At 35.0% G+C, this 22,871-nt stretch overlaps 1 long non-coding RNA gene across 1 annotated transcript in view; it reads left to right on the top strand.

Moving 5' to 3' along the window:
- Positions 1 to 425: 425 nt before the first annotated feature.
- LOC129748239 (uncharacterized) overlaps positions 426 to 22,871 on the top strand; it is a 95,910-nt gene continuing 73,464 nt past the window's right edge. The window contains exons 1-2 of the long non-coding RNA XR_008737693.1: positions 426 to 600; positions 1,890 to 2,307. This is a non-coding gene — a long non-coding RNA (uncharacterized LOC129748239). The remainder of the gene's footprint in view (positions 601 to 1,889; positions 2,308 to 22,871) is intronic.

Genomic DNA, 22,871 nt, shown 5'->3' with positions numbered 1-22,871 from the left:
AGCGTGTTATCTTCCAATGGATTTTCCACCCGCTCCATTCCAATGCCTTCAAAGAGCTTTGCAAGCATTTTGTTGACCACCGTTTTATCGGTTTTATCCACTCTTTGACAGTTTCGCTCGCTCCGTTCTCTCTCATTTTCTCGTGCGAAAGGAAAAAGCCTGAAAACTCTCTTCGGTGGGACTCGTTCGTTACTCTTCGGATAGCATTACAGAAGAGCTTAAACAGCCCCGCTGACTGACTGAGGGAGGGTGTTTTAAAACCATCATCATCGACCGTCCGTCCGTCCGTCAGCATATCACGGATGATGCTCCGAATCCCCGACCTTCCAATTTGTTCCGTAAAAAAGGCAGAAGTAGCACCAATGATGGTAATTCTCTTCACTGACTGTTGGATTGGGTTGGTGTATTCCCCGAGTCCAATAACTGTTGACGGCAGTCGCTCGCTATCGTTCGGGTTCTCTACACGGTCTCTTGTGCGCTCGTCGGCTCGGCTCTTCCGCGCGGCTAACGGGGGTGGCCGCTTCAGTGTGTCTGCTTTGCAACATTTGAAATAGTTTTCTTTTGGAGATTTTTCTGGGCTCCCGTCCGTGGAAGATCAAAGTAAGCCACCTAGTTGGGGGTTTTTACTTGTTTTGGGTGTTTTTGGGTGATCAACTAATCGAAGAAGGCGAGGCACAGCCTACTGAGAATGATCTAGCAGGAAATCTTCTACAGTTGAATGCAGTAGAATTTCAATCAGAAGCTACTGTATTACTGTTTTGTGTGTTGTGTTGGGGTTTGGGGAAGGAATAAATAAAAAGAAATCTCAGATACAGAAGAACAGCAAGTGTGTGTCTGGGGAAGAAGAACAGGAATCAATCGCGCGAGGTGCTTGCTTGTTGGCTTACCTGTTTGGCGATGGTGGTCACGTATGGGTGTAACATTTCTCCGGACTTTTTTTAAAGTGCAAACTTTAGTAGTCTACGCTGTCTGGCTGGTTGGTCGGGTTTTCTTTTTGCCTCTGTTACCCTACTTCCACTAGGAAAGTTTAATCATCCGACAATGGAACTCCTAAAAATCATGTTTTGTTCGATCTTTGCGTTACCTCTTTTCTCATCTTTCTCGTCGTTTCTTTAATCCTGAGACCCGACTTAAAAATTGTGTGTGTTGTTTTATCTCAACACACCACTCTCGGTTTACATTCTTTGTTTACCTTTGCAATCACGCAAGAAGAGCTTGGATTTACACTGTGAACCATTCGATGGTCTTCTGTTCGTGGCCAGTCGTAATGTCCCCTCATTGGATGCGTTTATTATTTTTTCCACATCCATTCCAGAAAAGAAAGTAAACATAACTTAAAAATTAAATGCGGATGCTAATGACAGACTCCGTTAATTTGTCCCATCGTCAGCTTCCAGTTTAAACGAGGCTCCGTTTTTGTCTTAAATCTATGCCAAGGTGTCCATCGTTTGGCTCGGTAAAAATAACTTGTATTGCTCAATATACGGGTTATTGGACTCATTTTTGTGGTCTGTTTTAGTTTTGGTTTTTCTCTATCGGGTACAGGCATATTATTAAACGCTTTTGTGTGAGTGCTTATGTGGGTGGACTCAGGTGTCATCCTTTTGCACCATCAGAGGAGGCTCTTGAACAGAGTAACGGCAGAGAGCAATCTCAGTAAGCGGAAAATTGGCAGCATTGACGCAATGGATTTGTTTCAGCGAAACGTCAAAGCTACCCAATTGACCACTTGCCACAGACAATAAAAATATGTTTTCAATGATGAATTCGTTCCTAATTTTCGTCAGATTCCAGCTGTGTTTATCGGAGAAATCGTGAGAGAGCACAATTTATCCCGAAAACGGAGAAAAATTGTTTGATATCGATTTTCTGTTTCTTCACACCGATAGCAACCTACGTTAGTGATATAAAAAGAAAAACAGCACCGAGTGGAGTGAGTTGGCACCGTATGTGAGTGGAAAATAAGCAAGGTGGACAGAAAAGCACCGCATACACAGTTCATATCAACAAAGTAGAAACGCACGTATCTAGGAAGGTTCATATCATTCTACAAACAAAGAGAACGGATAAAATCAACTCCAAAAAACTTCTAGTTAGCGAGAGAAAGAGCTGGTGTAATAGCAACGAGAGCAAACTAGGAAAAGAAATAAGAAAACAAATCAAAACATATAGCAGCCAAAAAGCGTGTGTGCAGTGTGTCGAAATTAAATAAGTGGTGTGGTGTGACCAGAAACAAATAGGCCGACAGTTATCATCGGATGTCAACTTAGTTCCCGTGATTGGAAACCGAATAAATCAACAAACGAGGTAGGTGAAAGCTGAACAATAATTTGCAAACATTAAAAGGCATTTCAACGCTTACTTTGATGATAAACTTCCATTTTCATGCACACCTTTAAAATCAAAGGTGTCAGAATTGATCCCTGGGGAACTTTCGGCTCACTTACTTAGAACACATTGAAGCATGATGTACTTGTCATTTACATACCAAATAGACTCGTTAACATGTTAATTTGAACAATTTCAACCATTTATGGTAAACGCCCCAGCTTTTGATCTCAACCCCAAGGGATGAACAGCACATTCATTGTTCGAAATAGCTCGTTAAAACAAATCACAGCCTCAAACACCTCATGAATTGGTTGCAAATTAATGCAGTAGTTCTTATCTTTTGAATTTTGATCGTGATCAAACTCAAATGAAAACCGGAAGGTGCGGGGAATAAATGAAAAAATTTAACCCAATGTAAATCACCTTTGGATAAACGCATGTCGAGGTGAGGAAAGTTTTGCGTTGCAATTTTTAATGTTACGATTATCATTCGTACCTGCAGTTATTGGATCATCCAGCTGTTCAGCTGATAAATTATTGATAAAATTTTAAATTTCATGATGGGATCAACAAAAAAAAAGCAATGCATGTTCCGGTTTGGAACAATTTCAGACATTTACCGTACAGAAAAAGAGCATGAATAGAGTTTCCATTATTGTTAGGTATAGTATGTCAGGTTGATTTCTGTTCAAAACTTGCTTTCTGAATCTCAATTTCTTGGAATGTTTTCCGAATTTTGAGATAGAGAGATTTTATGAACATGAAGTAAGAAGCTAAAAGATTTATAATAACTAAACCTTTTCCTATGTCCTTTGTTACTGAACCACTTGGCTTATTCCAAACTTCATAGGGATGACAGGTTCATTGACATAGATGTCCGTGATTGTGAAAACCATTAGAGACCCACGACGAATTCAAGAATTCTTTTTTGAATAAATAAAAGAGTTGTTGAAGTCATCTATTTTTTGTAACGTTTTTTTAGTTTAGATCAAACACAAAGTCTTCGAGCCAGTTCAGTTGAATTGAGTTCATTTAACTGCAGCTGCAATTCTTATATCCATTTGAAATAAAAAAAAGTCATTCGTTAAACGATGAAAGTTTTCTCGAACCATTTGGAATTACTTTTCTAGAAGGTGCAAATAAATCACTCAATTACAAACATTTCATATTTGTACTGGGAATTTCGGGAAACCCCTTTTGAACAATTTTCTGATGTAATACTAGAAGTGGGAGAACATATTTTTTGTTTTTGTCTTAATTGATACCCTAATTTAAGATTGAATTGTTTTTTTTTTATTACTTGAAAAGACTAGAAGCTACGCAAACCCTTACATAAATGACATCATTTGAACTTCAATTTTGAAATTTCGATTTTCGTTAGCAAATCTAATAACCAAATCGCGTGGTCATATCGAAAACATTTGGTATTTGTATTTTTTTCAAACTATTTTGATTATCAATGTTGAATTATTTTCAAAGTTTTCAAACTTCAGATCAATGAACTCCATATTCCATATAATTAAAAGCTGCACTATAAACTAACTCAAATTCCAACTAACTATTTTTTCAATTCGTTGTATTGCTCATATTTAAATCGTCCTGTTAGTCCGCTTGAGTTAGAATTTCAAGCTGTCCTCTTAACTTTTTCTATTGATTTTGTTTTTTCCCCAAGTTATTTAAACCACAGAGAACAGGCGTACAAGATAGCCCACGAAACTTGTGTAAAATTTCCAACGATCGTTTTGAACCAATTTTTTTTTTGGCTGGGCCACCAGATGTCTCCAGACACCAGACACTTCAGAACTGTCAAAACCAAACTAAAAAAAACATAATTTTAGTTCGTTTTGAACAGATCGTATGAACTGAAATGTACCGAAGAGGTATTTGGCGTACGGCGTAATACCGGATATTGACCTTTTCAACTATTCGGCCAAACGAATATTCGGCCGATTATTCGGTCCAATATTCTTTTTAGTTTTCCATAGAAATACAAAAGCGATAATTTCATTTTTCTTGTATTTCTCCTATTCTATTCTATTTCTTGATGCCGCTTATGTTTAATGACCGATTATTTCTAACAGATGTAAATCTAATACATCCGATCTTCTTCAAGTAGAGGTCGCTTTAATTTTCAACTTTAACTTTCATTTTCAAAATAAGCTGATTTCACCATTAGCTCAAAGAACATCAGATGACTTATCGTTTCTAGCACGTTCATCACCAAAGAGATTGGGTTCCAGTGAAATCTGGAAACATATACTTTTCCATTGCGAATTTGATTCCATTCGTTTGATTAATTCTTAATTTATGCCAACAAAATTGTTTGAGGTCAATTTTTCCTCCCTCACGTTTTTTTACTCACGTGAAGAAAGGTAGTGTCTCAAATAATTATAGAATACATTTTCATGTCAATTTTGGTTCCATTTTTGAAATGAGTTCTCGGGTTGTGCAAAAATAAAAAAAAATCTAATGATATAACCATTACTTGTATCACATGCTCTCCCATTCCACATTTGAATCCATTTGCTTGGTTAGATCTCTAGATATACAAAAAAATCCTATCTTCCAAATGGAAGAAGGGTATCAAATATCATAAGTAAACTTTTTCGCATTCAAATAACCTTCCATGCCAAATTTGGTTCCAGTTACTTCAATAGTTCTCAAGTTATGCAATAAAAATTGTATGAGAGCCCCTTTGAAATATTTCTCGTATTCATATTCACATATCCTTCTATGCCATATTTAGTTCCATTTGCTTGAATAAAGTTAAAAATTGTGAAGGCGCCCTTCTCTTTTTTTTCTAACTCCCCCACAGGAAAGGGGAGTTCCCTCCTTCCCTTCTTTTTCACCATTGGAAGGAGGGAATGGTCTCAAATAACCATAAAAACATTTTTCGTATTTAATTACCCTCCCATGAAAAATTTTGTTATATTTGCTCGATTAGTTCTTCAGTTATGCACAAAATTGTAAGGGAGCCCCCTCCTTTTTTCCTCTTCTTTCCTCTGTGGAAGGAGGGAAGGGTGCCAGATACCTACTGAAGCATTTCTCGTACCCTAATACCTTCTCACGCCAAATTTGGTTCCAGTTGCTTAATCAGTTCTCGAGTTATGCGAACATTTATCTTTTGTTTATAAAACCCCCCACCTACCAGACAGAAATTCATTTTTATGTATATAGATTTCAAGCTGTCTTCCCAACCCGCTTGAGTTTCTGTATTCTGAACCAGATTCAGAGCATTTTTTTAAAACATTTTTATCAATCTGTCCTCTTAACTCGCTTTCATGTGATTTTTTCATTAATTTCAAGCTATCTTTTCATGCCGCTTGAGTTTTCATTCTCACCAATTTGTCACTTTAACTCGCTTCAAGGGGTTGCTGGAATTTATATCAAGCTGCTCTCTCAACCCACTTGATCTGTATTCTGAACCAGATTCAGAGCATTTTTTTAAAACATTTTTATCAATCTGTCCTCTTAACTCGCTTTCATGTGATTTTTTCATTAATTTCAAGCTATCTTTTCATGCCGCTTGAGTTTTCATTCTCACCAATTTGTCACTTTAACTCGCTTCAAGGGGTTGCTGGAATTTATATCAAGCTGCTCTCTCAACCCACTTGATCACTGTCCTCTCAACTCGTCCTCTCAACTCGTATTCCAAGTACTTTACTTTAAAGAAAATTTCTTTCAAAAACCATGTGAATAAAAATTCCAGCCTGGTTACATCCGCCATCTGTAAAAATGAATTTAAAAAAAAATCAAAATTAAAGTTTAAGAAAGACAAAGAGCTTACTATCGATAAAAGCAGCATCGACGACAACGACAAGAAGGCAAAAACTTTTGAATTCAATTTCGCCGGTTTTGTTTCACAATTCCTGCGTGTATCAACCCATTTCACACCGTTTCAAATTAGGAGAGACATTCTCTTCGAAGACAAAATTCAAAAAAAGTCAAAAAGTGAAGAAAACCAACTAAAGAATTCGAGAAAAGTTAAATCTGACCAGGATGGCCACATATTTTTTTTAAATTTCCGGATTTATTCAGAGTTTTTGCTTTATCAAATATCTCTTTAAAATTTAAAACGATTTAGAACGATTTTTTAGAGTACATTTATTCGTTGGATACGATTTGAGCACTGCTGTTGTAATTCGATGAGAACTTTAAATTTCAAGTAATTTTTTTCCTCTTATATGTTTGAGAAAAATGCCTAGTTTCTGTTTAAATTTTCTCTTTTTTTACAAATTTTTCAAAACATCGTTCAGACCCGGCCGAGTGGATATGTGTCGTAGAAAATTTTGTATGCGTAAGGTTAAAGTTCATCGTTCTATTTGGCAACTATTTTGATGACAACTAGCAAAATCTAGATATTCATCTAATCTATATATATAAAAATGGATTTCTGTCTGTTCCCTATAGACTCGAAAACTACTGAACCGATTTGCGTGAAACTTGGCAGATGGAAGTTTTGAAGGCAGGGGAAGGTTTCTATTACGGTTTGAGACCCCTCCCTCTCTCATGAAGGGGGGGAGGGGCCTCCCAAGCAAAAGACAATTTTTTTGCATAACTCGAGAACCAATCAAGTAAATGGTATCAAATTTGGCATGGGATGGTATTTAGGAACGAGGAATATTTCTAGGAATATTAGGTACCCCTCCCTCCTCTCATTGGGGTGATAGGAAGGGGGGAGGGGGGCTACCTTACAATTTTTCATATAACTCGAAAAGTAATCAAGATATTGGAACCAAATTTGGCATGGGAAGGTATTTGGATACGAAAAATATTTCTATGATTATTTGGGACCTCTCCCTCTTTCCAACGAGGAGATATGAAGGGAGGAGGGGGCCCCGTTATATTTTCTTACAAAATTCGAAAACTAATAAAGCAAATGGAACCAAATTTGGCATGTGAGATTATTTGGATACGAAAAATATTTCTATGATTATTTGGGACCCTTCTCTCTTTCCAGTGAGGAGATATAAAGGGGGGAGGGGGCCTCTTTTAAATTTTTTTACATAACTCAAAAACTAATTAAGCAAATGAAACCAAATTTGACTTGGAAGGGTATTTGGGAACGTGATATGTTCTTATGATTATTTGAGATCCCTCCCTTCTTCCAACGGGGAGAAAGGAAAGAGGGAGGGGAGTTCATACAATTTTCACTGCATAACTCGAGAACTACAACAGCAAATGGAACCAAATTTGGCATGGACCGATATATGGGTATGAGAAATGCTTCTATGATTATTTGGTATCCCTCACTCCTTCAAAGAGGAGGATGAAAAGGGGGAAGCGAGGTCTCCCTTACAATTTTCAGTATAACTGGAGAGCTGATCGAGCAAATGGAAACATATTTGACATGTTAGGGTATTTGGATACGAGATATGTTTTTATTATAAATGGAAGGCCCACTTTTTTTTCCAGCGGTAAGATATAAAGGGGGTAAGGGTGGTTTCCATACAAATTTTTTGCATAACTCGAGAATTAATCGAGCAAATGACACCAGATTTGGTTTCATAAAGTGTTTGAGTACGAAAAATACTTTCATGAAGATTAAGTTCTCCTCCCTCCATTCAATGGGGAGAACGGAAGGGGGGATGGTACTTCCTTTCAAGTTTATGCATAACTCAAGAATTTACTACGCTAATAAAACCAAATTTGGCATGGGATGGTATTTCAATACGAGAAATTTTTCTATGTGAAACAATTTCTTTCTTGCAGTAGGAAGATGGAATTGGGAATATAGGAAGGGAAGAAGAAAGCTTATATTTAACTTTTTTTTTACAAACACACCATCCTCCTTTCAGTGAGTAGGTACATAGAAGGAGGAAGGTGAGCTCAATTCAATTTTGTTAGCATAAGTTCTCAGTTACAGACCCTTACGCTTTACAGTGTAGAGAGGGGAAGAAAGGAAGGGGCTTCATATAAATTTTGTTGTAAAGCATAAAAACTTTTCAACCAATGGAACTATATTTGATATAAAAGGAAAAATTGGGTATGATTATTAAAGACCACGACCTCCATTCAGCCGGGGATGATGGGAAGGACAGGGAAGGCTCTTTTAGCAAAGCACACCGGGTCAGCTAGTTCGATATAAAAAAAGCAATTTCAAATAGCTAAAACCTGTTTTGTCCCAGATTTCTCCAGAATCCCCTCTCTTTTGTGATAAACGTCCTAAAAGCGATAAATTATCTGATGTTCTTTCAGCTAATGGTGACATTTTCAAAATCAAAGAGACCTCTACTTAAAAAAGATCTGATCCATCTGGTTGGAAAAGTCGACTTAAAAACCTAAGGGACATTAAAATGGCAGAAATAGAAGAATTCTATCTAGAATACCAATATTCGGTACATCTCTAGTAGGTAGTATACCAAAACATTTCAAATCTTCAATTAACAATTATAAAACCCAAGACCCAAAAACTAACTTAATCGACAAACTTGTTTGATTCTTGCTGCTAAAATGTTAAAGAAGTAAGAAAGAATGTTCACTATTGATAGAAGTTGGTTTGCTACACCCAAAATTCAGCCCTTACTGCAATCATGAGTTCTCGATATCACAGCGTAATTGGCATGAGATAAAAATGCGAGTGGCACTGATTGTATTTGAGATCGCCGGCATTAACCTCCCAGCGCAATCGCATGGCGTATGACTAAAAGAAACGAAATAAAAACGTTTTCACGTCCCTATTTGTCAACAGTTGGCGAAAGGAAAGTTCTAAATGATGAGTGTTGCAAAATAGTACATTCAGATTCTTTTCGTAGCGTTTCTTTATTAAAAATGTTTTATTTTATAGATTGTTCTTCGTTTTTCACTTTTGCAAGTTTTCGAACGAAAGAATATTTGTTATCATTTTCAATGTAAGTTAGGCAAAAATGTTTATGTCTAAGCCATATAAAGTTGCGTTCATTTGCGATGTTTTCCATACTAACATCCGTCTAAAAAAGAATGAAATCGTCTGTTTGGCGATAATGAACCTCATTTTCTACCCTCATTCTTTTTTTATCGCGTTGATCGTTTTTGTCGAAACTCGGTCTGGTACTAGAACAAAAATTTTTACATCTTTGGACCAAATTTCAAAATTTTTCAATGAAAATTGTCAAAGATACAGCAAATTTAGTGAAGCAATTCCAATTTTCCCTTTTTTACGGGAAAAGTTGTATCTTTGTTTCAAGTCATTGTAAAGACTTCAATTTTTGTAAAGCGTTAGTCGGGTAGTTGAACTAGATTGTGTGAAAATTTTATTAAAAAATATGAATTGAGAGAAAAATTGTGCTAGTCAAAGTTGGAAGAGAGTGCGCAGTTTCACGTGATTTAATTTTTTTTTCAAAAGCAGCTATATCAAAGTAGAACTATTATTTTCCTCGCATCCACACATTTTTTAAATTTAAATCGTGTGAATTCCCGGTTTTTTTTTGCATTTTCCGGGTTTTGGGAATTTTCAATTTTTTTAAGTCCCGGGAAATTCCGCCTCAAATTATGCCTCAAAAACGAAACTTTATGAGCATGCTTCATAAAAATAATCATGAAAGGTTGTTTTTTGTGAGCTTCTACAATTTAAATCTGTCGATGGATTGTGACAAAAACTTTTTTCTCTTGCACCCTTATTCTCGTTTTCGATCGAATGACATTCGTTCGAAAGTTTTGCTATTTCGTATTCTTGTTTTCGTTCGAACGAATGCGAACAGTTCGATTTTTCGAACATAGTTCGAACGAACAAAATGTAGCATTCCCGTTTTCGATCGAACGTATTTTTACTACTGCCAAACAAACGCAAGTCTTGAGCTGCGAACGGCTGGCGTTTAATGTAAAAAGGACTCTTAATTGTACACAAAATGTATGAAAAGTAGAGACAATCGTAAAATTGAGAGGAAATGAAACTAAAAATATCATTTGATTCAATATTTTGCGAAAATATCGCTGATGGAATTCATTCGACCGATCTTAATTCTACCAACGATAAAAAATTGAAAACATTTTTGAGATTGGCTGTGTGGATTCAAAAGGTGAAAAAAATTTGTGAAATTTCTCATGAACAATTTAAAAAAAAAATAAATGCTTGAAAACAACATTTTTTCTAAACTTCAATAAATCAGCTTTATTTCATGTTTTCCTTTTCATATTGGACTTGCAGTCTTTAGTTATTTATGATTTTTAGCCTTTGGCGGGGCAGGTTTTTAAAAGCAGCAGCGACAGCACTCTCACAACCGACTGATACCCGCTTCGGCTCCTTGAAAATTGAAATTTGAAACATCCCAAAAATCGATTGGTTGCGGCTGCTGCTGTTGAAGAATTTTTTGCCGGTTCAGATCCGTTTGTTGAAAAACTTTTTTGTATAGGTATACCGGAACACTAGCTCCGACTCGTTCAGCATAGCTGCGATTTCACTGGAGGCGATTAATTCGCCTGACCGGAATGCGGAGACCGACCCGACCGGATTGGTACTTCGACTTACCCAAGAATTTTCCATTTGATCTGGTCCAGTTATGATGGTGCACCGTCACGACTAGTCAAAATTTCACAAATTTACAAAAATAAACAGTTGTTTACCTCAAGTTGTCATGGTGAGAATTGTTATGTTGACACATGTTTTGACTTCGAAATTTCTAATTCGATCTGGTAACACCAACATCGAACGTATCGCATTCGAACGAAAACAAGAATAGGTTTTTCGAATTCGATCGAAAGTATCCGTTCGAACGAACGACAGATACGTCGTAAACGAGAATAAGGGTGTTGATTTTTGTTGAGCGTTTTCTGGGTTTGCCCGAATTTTTGGTTGTCTATTTTGAAATCAAATGCCCGAATTTTACCAGGCTTTTATATAAAATTGCCCGGATTTGTCCGACCCGGATACGTGCTGAAAAAATTCTGGCAATCTTACTTTAGACTTAATCTTACCTTAGCACAGTGAGGCAGTTTTCTTACTGGCGTAAGCACGCATGACTTTCAGGTCCAAAGTTTTGTCCACCGTACCCGGTTTCCACCCAGATTTTTTTTTTCCACGAAGCTGATTTCCTCTCCATACTTCTGAATCGGATTCAGGATCGCTCCATCCAATGCTTACTTCTCCAATGTTCACTAACTGACATAAATAGCGAAATGTTGGAGATGGTACACTTTTTGTACACGATTTTTTTGCGCTTTCCGGGGAAATGCTTCACATTTTCACGAAAATTATGAAAACTAGAGCTTACGATACACAGAGTTTTAAGTTTAACTGTAAACAACAACACACAGCGGAACGTCATCCGGAATAAGTAGGGTTGTATCAAAATCGTGCTTAGACATTATGGGACAACCTATAGAATAGAAAGCTTCCGGGGGGCCTCCGGATAACATCTCTTCCGACCAAGGTTGCCGAAAAAAAAATTGTGTTTTCAACAAAAAAAAATTCTTGAATTCTGTGAATTGAGACTAAAATTCTGTGGCGGTTTTCTGGGACTTACTACGAAATTCATTGGGAAATCATATGACACATCAACAAATTGGAAACTACTTACAGTTCAATAGAAAAGAATCAATTTACATTACCTTGTTTTCATATTTCCGTGGATTAGAGGCAGAAACAATATGTCGAAAGTGACATAAAAATTTATAATTTCGGAAATCTGTACAAAATTGAGAAAATCTGTGAATTCAGTAAAATTTTTAATAATTCTTTGATCTGTGACACAGATTCTGTGAGGATATTTGCTCAAAATTCTGTGATAACATAGATTTTTCAGTGATTTCGGCAACCTTCCTCCCGCCCTGAATGCGGTCTAGGTATAACCAATAGAATAAGTCGATTTGGGGACATTTATAAATTTCTCAAACCCGGGGGTCTATAAAGCTTCGTTTTGATTTAAAACTCATCCATGATTTTATGCAAAAATTTGAAATAACGTTTACATGAGTAAATTTCAACTTTTAGCTTTGTAAGGTTTGTAAAAATTGAATATTTGTACTGAAAAATCCTAACCATTTTCGTTTCTTCCATAGAACCGAGCCTGCTAATGATTTTTGTGTCAATTTATAAATTCTTCAAAAGGAATCTTCTGCTGAATGTCTTTTGGCATTGAAGAACAACAAATTCAATTGACATCACTGCTGGATGCCTAGCGAGGTATTGCAGGACTACTTTCCAAACAATACTTCGCGAGGCACCCGCAGTGTTGTCAATTGAATTTATTGCTTTTTAATGCTAAATTACATACCCCTGATAAAGAGCTAATAACTTTCTTGTCTAATAAAATACGAAGTTACGGTCTTGGATAAAGTTGTTTAGCGAAAATTTCCTTTGAATAGTTTATAAATTGACACAAAAACTATTAGATTAGCAGGCTCGGTTCTATGGAAGAAACGAAAATGGTTATGATTTTTCAGTACAAATATTCAATTTTTACAAACCTTACAAACCTAAAAGTTGAAATTTATTCATGTAAACGTTACTTCAAAATTCTGCAAAAAATCAAGGATGAATTTTGAACCAGAACAAAGCTTTTAAGGGTTTGAGAAACTCAAACATAACCCCAAATCGACTCAGTCTAATAACCAATACACTCAAAAAGGGAAATAACTCAACGAAAATAAAACAGGTCTATACATGTGAGCAACAGACGTTTTCTAACAAGAATTTCTTAAATAAGAGGTGAGAAAGAATGTTGAGCTAGTATGAACAATTTGCTGAATAAAAATAAACTTTTGTTGAACTACAATTCGAGATGTTTTTTCGGCCTAAATGGAACTTTTGAAGCACGGACTTAAGTATGTAAATACGGAACATTTCAATTAGTTTGAATGCAGTTACTTATGCACTTCTTAAAACAAAATAAGCAGATTGCACCTGAGCTATTTTCTGAGAAAAGTTCTGAAAAATGCAACGCAAACGCAAACGTTTGATACTCATTGTCACATTTTTGTGCGTTCGACAACCTAGCGAGGACGTCGGCTTGAAAATACCTCACGTGCTCTGGGTTGATTGTAATGAATATGACCAGTTTGCCAGCAGCAGCTAGTTGATAACCGAATTTTCAAATTAAAACTGGGCACGCGTCCGTTCCTCGATTTACACTTCCAGATTCTCCTCCAGTCCTGAAACGAAATCGTGCTCTATCAAATGTTTAACAACAGTCAGGTGTCACTTTTTCTTTATAATTTTGTGCCAACTCATCTGGGACCAGTTCAGACATTATTGGTTCAACTGACACTTAGATCGAGCTTCGATTCCACGAAAGTCGCAAAGAAAATGGATCAACCGAAAAACCGGCTTTCTGAGGCTGAGATATAGATAAAAAAATATCGCCGCCTGCTTCGACGGAGAAAGGAACAAATCCCACCACATCTCCCATCCCAAGTCAGAATTGTGGCCAACCAGTTTTTTTCGCTTGCTTGCAGTTCTTCGTGCAACTTCTCAAAAAAAGGCCCCGATTCGAAGATCCGCGCGAAGTATGCGGGAATACCCTTGAACGTGAATCTCGAACTGGATTTCTTCGCTGGAATGGCGATTTTTTTTCTTTTAGTTTTGCTGAACTCGTTTGGGGTTTCTCCGAGCAGCACCGACACAGTTCTTAAGCCACCCTGAATGCGTTCAACGACTGGGCTCGAGGAACCTACTTTTGTGATGCACATACAGACATCCTGATATCGGGGGGACTTTGTTCGAGAGTTTTTGACTTTTCTGCCAATTCGAATCGGCACCAACCAACAATACGGGCAATTATCCTAGATTTCAAAGTGTCATCGTAAAATCGTGACGATAGAACCACGGCCAGCATTCCGAGTTTATCCATTTGACATTTGAAAATGGTGTAGCGAACAACAAAAATCGAAACCTCACGAATGACGAAGCCAATTCCAATTCTATGGAGTGTTTACGAGTGTACTTTAAAAAGGCATTTAAACGAAAAGGGGACCCCATCGCTAAATCGACCGGAAACTGTCGCAACATTGGCACCAATGTCACCAAAAACCATCGATGGAAAACTCTTCCAAAACTGGTTGTCATCCTTCCCAGTATCATTAAACGGTAATGGAAAAAGTTAAGTAATTTTTGCTGCCGATCTTTTCTGTTCTGTCTCCCGAGGGATGAACTCGTTGAAATCTTTTTGTTTTTGTTGTTACGACTTTCCATTCCGCCGGTTCGAAAACAAGAGCACAGGAAACTCAAAAGGAAGTGAAAAATTAATTCAACAATTACGCTGGGTTTGCTTTATCTTTTCCTCAGTTCTTAAAAGCTCGTTCATTTGGTACATAATTTAGCAGTTGCTTCTGATGAAAAATTTACCTTTGTGGATTTGAAAAAGATAGCTTTTATCTTTGTTGAAATCGTTCCGATAAAAGTTTTCAAAATCCATCTGGGTTTTAAAATTACATTTTGAAAAAAAGGTTTTGAAAATGTTCAAAGTAGTACGAAATTCTCTTGTAAAATTTATAGGTATTTGTTAAAGAACATATCCTGCATACATTTCACCTTTCCTCTATATCCTTCGACTTTCCCCTAGACTCTAGAGATAAGTTAAAGTTTCAAACTGGGTTTTCATATCTCTTTGCTCCTACCTTAAAAATAATCCATTGGCTGGAAAATTTATACAATTTTGCGCGCCCACTGGAAATTGAATTTCCCGAAAACAAATTGTGTTTCGCTGCTTGTCACCTGCCTGACAACACGGTGGAGGAGCAGCAAAATTTGCTATTACCTACCTACATTTTTTGTGCTGCTCCTCTTCTAAGCTCTCGTGTATACCGGTGAAGAAATATTCGCCTCGCCTGAATCACTCGCTTTTTCTGCTACTCCTAACCTAACATCGGACGACCAGAAATGTGTCCGCTTCCGATTTATGTCGGAATCGTGTTATGCCTCTCTACTGGAGTACATACTCTCCGGAATATCCAGGTTTGAAGTTGGTGCTACCAAAACGGTGATTTTGTTTTCAAAAGGGCGCAGTTCTGAAATTTCCCGTAATAAAAAACATTTTATCAAATTGTATGTAGTAGGCCGTGAGATTAGTTTGCGAAGTTAAGAAACATCCTGGAGACAAAATGTATCTATATGTCTTTATGTTTATTACAAAATTATTTTGGAATCAAGTTATAATAGGAAATATTCTCCTTTTTGACGAAGAACTAGTAAAGTAAGCCCCGAGAAAGAGGTAGGTACTTTATCCTCTTCCATGCAATAGTGAAGCATTCCTTATTCTATTTCGGCACTCCGAGGAAGGCAGGCACTCATTCTGCTTCGAGCTCTTTTCCCCGGAATGGGAATAAAATTTTAAAGAAACACGTTTCCGAATCTATTTTTCTGCTCACTGGAACTCTGCTACCAGTGTCGATTACACTAAACAAAAACGACAAAAATGACAAAAATGGCAAAAAATGACAAAAATGACAAAAATGACAAAAATGACAAAAATGGCAAAAATGACAAAAATGACAAAAATTACAAAAATTACAAAAATGACAAAAATGACAAAAATGACAAAAATGACAAAAATGCCAAAATTGACAAAAATGACAAAAATGACAAAAATGACAAAAATGACAAAAATGACAAAAATGACAAAAATGACAAAAATGACAAAAATGACAAAAATGACAAAAATGACAAAAATGACAAAAATGACAAAAATGACAAAAATGACAAAAATGACAAAAATGACAAAAATGACAAAAATGACAAAAATGACAAAAATGACAAAAATGACAAAAATGACAAAAATGACAAAAATGACAAAAATGACAAAAATGACAAAAATGACAAAAATGACAAAAATGACAAAAATGACAAAAATGACAAAAATGACAAAAATGACAAAAATGACAAAAATGACAAAAATGACAAAAATGACAAAATTGACAAAATTAACAAAATTGACAAAAATGACAAAAATGAGATAAAAGTCAGACAATAGTCAGACAAAAATCAGACAAAAATCAGACAAAAATCAGACAAGAATCAGACAAGAATCAGACAAAAATCAGTCAAAAATCAGACAAAAATCATACTAAAACCAGAAAAAAATAAGACAAAAATCAGCAAAAATCTGACAAAAATCAATTTAAAATCAGCCAAAAATCAAAAAAAAAAGACAAAAATTAGATACAATTTATTTAAAAATCAAACAAAAATCACGCAAAAATCAGATTAAAATCAGACAAATATCTGACAAAAATCAGTCAAAGAACAGACGAAAATCGGACAAAAATCGAATAAGAACAGATAGAAATCGGACAAAAATCAGACAAAAATCAGATAAAAACCGGATAAAAATCTGAGAAAAATCAGACAAAAATCAGATAAAAATCAGTCAAAAATCAAACAAAAATCAAACAAAAATCAGACAAAAATCAGATTAAAATCGGACAAAAATCAGACAAAAATCAGAAAAAAATCAGACAAAAATCAGCAAAAATCTGACAAAAATCAGTCAAAGATCAGACGAAAATCGGACAAAAATCGAATAATAACAGATAGAAATCGGACAAAAATCAGTCAAAAATCAGACAAAACCCGGATAAATATCTGACAAAAATCAAACAAAAATCAGACCGAAAGAAGACAAAAATCAGATAAAAATCAGATAAAAATCAGACAAAAATCAGATAAAAATCAGACAAAATTTGGACAAAAATCAGACAAAAATCAGACAAAAATCAGATAAAAATCAGACAAAAATCAGATAAAAATCAGACAAAAATCAGTCAAAATCAGACAAAAACAGACAAAAATCAGACAAAAATCAAAAAAAAGTCAGACAAAAATCAAACAAAAATCAGACAATAATCAAACAAAAATCAGACAAAAATCAGATAAAAATCAGTCAAAAATCAGACAAAAATCAGACAACAACCAGACAAAAATCAGACAAAAATAAGACAAAAATCAGACAACAATTAGGCAAAAATTTGACAAAATTGAGACAAATTTGCGGCAAAAATTAAACGAAATTTAGACAAAAGTGACACAAAAATCAGCCTAAAATCAAACAACAATTAGAAAATAATGGAACAAAAATGAGATTAAGATGTGATTTAAATTTGACAGATATGAGACAAAAATCAGACAAAAATAAGACAAAAATGAGATGAAAATGGGACACAAATGAGACATAATTGAAGAATATGACAAAAAATACAAAAATGAGGCAAAAATGAGACAAAAATGAAACAAAAACGAGTCCAATATGAGACAAATATGAAACAAATATGAGAGCAATTATAAGACAAAATTGAGACATAAATGAGGCAAAACTGAGAAAAAACTGAGATAAATTAGACAAAAATGAGACAAAAATTTGACAAAAATAAGATAAAAATTAGACAAAAATTAGCCATAAATGGGACAAAAAAGAGACAAAAATGTCAAAATGACAACATTTTGTTGTTGATAAAAATGTGAAAAATAGAACAAAAATGAAAAAGTCGGGATTTAAAATTTATCAGGAAATCCTGAATGTTTCGGGAATTCTTCCAAGAAATCGGGAATTTTTGGTTTTCATATTTCAGTGCCTGCAATTCTTCAGACCAACATATATCTTAATTGTGAAACTTATATTCAAAACATGTTCTAATAATATAAACTTGAAACCTTAATTAATTCAAACATGAGAAAATGGTAGACTTCAGATCAGTTCTTATCGAGAAAGAGCTTGTAGAAATATGAGATTTTTCCATTTGAATATCTTTGCGGTCTTTAATATGTCAAATCTCGTTTACTATTTGATCGAAGCAATAATTAAAAACCTAAAGTTCATCGAGGCAACCCATGACTTTGCCATAAAGCATATGGAGTGAAAATTTAGTCAGTTCTATTTTAGTCTTCATACCAATCAGATAAAAAAAAAGTTATTTTAAGACGTAACACTATTTGTATGTAATTCGATGTTATTTCAATAATGTGCTTAATTAGTTGATGTTCGGAATGTTGGCTTTAGGCTAATTTTGCGCACTTTCTCATTTAGATTTGACTTTTTCTGAATTCTTGATATAAAAATTAGGTTTCTGGTTAGTGAGATATGAATATGCACAGAATTAGAGCCGGTAAGAGTAAAGTTTTAAAAAAAATGATATCTTCTTAAGCATGCGTTTGGGTTCAGTTAAAAAATTATAATTGAATCTCTTATTGAATGTAGATAACCGTTAAATAGGGCTTTTGTGACTGATTAAGCCATGCGGAAAAAATTAGTGAAATCAAATATTGAAATTGAGTGGCCTCGCTGTATTTATATTTTTTTTTGTATGCGCTGCAAAAAATTTGGCAAAAAAATTAAATTTTTCTTTACTTAATAACTTAAAACTTTTTATTTGTTCAAAGTTGATGTGATTGGAAAAAGAACGCGAAACAGATAATAAAAAATGCTTACTCCCATGCCGATTCCAAGATGATTATTCATCAAGTTACGTTCGATTTCGAACGATAAAAGTTAAATTTTTCTGATAACATACAACTCATCCACTTTCGATGAGTTAACAGTTATCACACATCATTCATTTATCCTTCACTTCAAAAAAAGGAGTAATTAATCGGTATAGCGCACGGCACCCTTCCTAATAAACGAATTTCAAATCAAATCACTTCGAAAAAATTTCAAATGAAAACGACAGTAGGCGGTGATTTTTTTTAAATTCAGTTTGAGCGGAAAAGGTGTTTAAGGTCATTTGATCCCTGGCAGTATGAATAGGTATATAAATACAAGGTGGAGGACGTATGCGTTTTTTAAAGATTGTTTTAGGTAATTTTAGATGAAAATTCTATTTACAGAGGAAATTGACTTCGAGATTTGTCTGAAGCAGTATCATTTTTTTAGTATCCGGTGTCGACTTTATAATCAGACATCAAGGTTGTCAAAAAAATCTGTGTTTTGCGAAAAAAAAATCTGAGTTTCAGTGATTTTACCCAAAAATTCTGCGATGGTTTTCTGTGATGGAAATAAAATAAATATCTTTGAAAAGTTTTGAAAATTTAAGTCTGTTTTACATTGTACTCAATAAACATTACCAATCTTATCAGGTTTTTTTTTTCCAAAACAAAGTTAAAAATCCAAAATTTATGTTTACCTTAAAATGATAATTTTGGAAATACATACAAAATTGAAAAATTTGTGAAATTTATGAATGTTTTCAAAGTTCTGTGTTCTGTGACACAGAATCTGTGATGAAAATTTGATCAAAATTCTGTGAAATTATAGACTTTTTCTGTGATTTCGGCAAACTTGTCAGTCATATTAAAAGAATTTATTTGTGAATCCAAAAATCCAAAGTAAACTTTTAGAAAGTAATTTCGACATATGAGAAAAAAATTACAGAAGTTATCTATATCAATCACTTATAAACGTTCTTTAGCTATGTAATAAATAGTGATATTTTTTTTCAATGAATTCAATATTAAACTTGAATACAAAAGAACCAAAACTACTGTTCCCGTGTGTTATCTTTAAATAAGGAATTATGTTGAAGAATAAAAGTAAATCATTTTATTCCGTTTAATGTCAAAACTTTACCTTGTGTTATCTCGTACTTGATATTTTTTTTCTAGAATGTGACAAACCGACAATTTGCTATTTCTTGTATCACCCCACCCACCCTCGCCTTACCCTGACAATTATCCCAACCATTCGGTCACTTTGAGACATCTGCTAGTCAAACCGAACCGAGAAACAAGTAGAAGCACTTAAAATTTCTACCAGGCAGCGACAAACTAACTAGCTAATATCCACCACGATGTATCAGTGCTCTTTTCCGCACACATATTCCACTGATAACAGAATGTGTGCGATGCCTTTTTCATTACGGCTCGACGCGAAGCAAATGTACTGATGGAGGAAAAAAAAGTCCATTGCTATATCTTTCGGGAGCCGACAAGCCGGACGCGTTGTCCAATATTAAGGAAAGGGCGAAAACGCTACTTGGCTCATAAAATTTTCAGTGCCAGCCGGGCGGTTTTAGTGCGTAGTTGTCGCCGGGCGTAAAAAAGTCCTCGAAGTTTTCGCCATTTGGCACGTTCTGCTCTTACCGACGACTTCGCCCTGGAGGTGTAATTTGCAATAAATCTGCCAAGACGCTATTCCCAACACGTGGTTGGTTGCCGTTTTCAAGCAGAAGGTGTTTTTTTTATTTCAAGTGTATTGAATTTCGAGTGAACTACCAGAGTGAGCGATCTAGCAGGCTGGAACGTGATTCGAAATGATTCATTTGTAAACACTACTGTTCCCATACCCGGTAGAAACCCGTCCAAGGCCAACTTTGTCGAAATTCGAATGCAGGAAAAATAGTCCAGTTGGGTCCAGCTAAGCATTTTTGTGCTTTTTTTCTTCTGGGGAAGGTGAGCGATTGCTACAATATGGCGAAAACCTCTGCTAATGAGAATGTGATTAGGAAAGCAAAAATAAACAACGTGTCACCTAAGTTCCAGCCACTCTTATCTGGAAGCTAGTGTTAATGATAATAAACACCATGACTAACATGTACCAATTTTGATATCGTTCTCGTGTATAGATGTACGGTTGAATGTTAAGGGGGAGCTGCCAACTTAAGTTGGTGTTTTCGTTCGAAGAAAATATTCAATTCCGAAGCATGATGTTTGTTGTTTCGTTCAAAACTGATGGTGTTTGCACATTTAAGGTTTTAATGTGTTGAAACATAAACAATGTTTGACCTATAACATGGTTCAACCTCAACAGCAATGACTTCTATTGCACAATTAACTAGAAATACGAGTTTCAATCCGGGGTCTCAGCTTATTGGAATTAGGAAATATGGAAAACATACTTTGCCCTCTGACCATACTGACTGTACACTCGATTTCGTTTGTTGTATATTCTTCCAACAGTACGCAATATTGATTCCAGAGATTCGCATCGATCGATTTGAAGAAATGCTATTTATCCCATCCAGTGCCACCCAATTTTAAAAAAAAGGGCAATTTCAACGATAAAATCGGGCTAAAACGGTAAATTTTTCCTACAGGGCATTTTTAAAAAAAAAAATTCAGGTTCGCCACCTACAGTCAATATTGCGAACCTGCAAAATGTGACAAAAAAAAATCCTGGAAATTGTCGAATGTTTGTTCTAAGTGTCATGTCAGTGTGATCATTGCTTTCCCTATCTTGGGAGTGGGCCTGAAATGAGAAAATCTGGCTTATCGTATTTAGCTCTTGGGTTTCAGAAGAAAATTTGTCGTTACTTGGAAGCAACACAATGTATGATGTTGATAGTTTTTCCAACATATTTTAAATTTCAAACTATAGATGAAATAGATTCCACTGAAATAGTATTTTTTACTTTTGGCTAACAAGTATAACTATAACGGAATCAACTACACACTACAACTGTCGACAGCTAGCCGCAGCAGCAGCAGCATCAACAGTGACTAGAGAAAACCAATGTGACCGCCCCAGCGGGTGTAGAAAAGCTATTAGTTTCTGAAGATGGTTGAAATAAAATAAGTAAACCGAAACGTAAACTACACGGCAGTTAAATCATTGAATCACCGAAAATAATCAATCCAAAAAACGAGAAGATAACAACAACGGTGACTTAAACATTTGAAGAGACTTGTGTGATTCATGTAAATTCAATAGGATAGATTCAACTATCGTTGTATGGTTGATTCAACAGTAGTTATGACGGATGTAATTTAAAGTTTTCATGGTTTTTATTTATTTTTTTCAAAACTCTTGAAAGAGAAAGGGCCCATTTTCATACCTTCAGATCCTTTTTTTAATTTATGAAAAACCTATCAGCCTATCAATACTATAAATCTGTAACTTAAAAGAATTTAAAGATAATTTTCGACACAGAATCTGTGTCGCAGATCACGGAATTCGAAACATTTTCGTACATATCATAGATTTTTCAAACTTTAGACACCGTGTTAAAATAGTATTTTTATGTCAAGATTGATATTAAATTTTTTATTCTGATTTATGAAAATAATATGATATTGGTATGAGTTATTTTTTAGTTCAAATGTAAAAATACACTCCTTTCAAATAAACATACTACACTAAACATATCGACCCTTTGTATTTACCTATTTATAACGCAAGCAGTCAAATGACAGCAAACACTTTTTTCGCTTAAACTCTCTTGTTTCTTAACCGATTTCTACAAAATTTGAAGTTTTGGAAAGCTTAAAATGTGACTCAAATATGATTTCCAGACAATTTTCAGCTACAACCATTTATTTTCAAGTTATTCAAAATCGATTTTTTTTAAACATACTTTAGGAAAAAGGTTGTAAGTCAGTTATGAAGTGCTCAAGAAAAATTTCACTTAGTACCTAGGTAAGTTGAAGTTAGAAGCTGTATGTTGCACATAGGGATTTTTTTGGATTTTTTTTAAATGTATAAACCCCGTACTTTTCAATCAATCAAGCGCCAAAGCTGTTCCAGTCAAAGAAGAATTTTTTAAAAAAAAAAGTGAAATGGAAAGTAGAAGTAATTTGTCATATTTTGGCATTTTTAAGATTTTTAAACACGGAACACAAAATTTTTAACGACTCTTAGCTGTATTTCGAACTTTTTATCAATCTTGATTTTCTGAGTCAATTCATACACCTAAATTCAGCT

This window comes from Uranotaenia lowii, chromosome 2 (genome assembly GCF_029784155.1).
Source record: "Uranotaenia lowii strain MFRU-FL chromosome 2, ASM2978415v1, whole genome shotgun sequence".
Classification (NCBI taxonomy): Eukaryota; Metazoa; Arthropoda; class Insecta; order Diptera; family Culicidae; genus Uranotaenia; species Uranotaenia lowii.
This window is presented reverse-complemented; position numbering and strand designations above follow the sequence as displayed.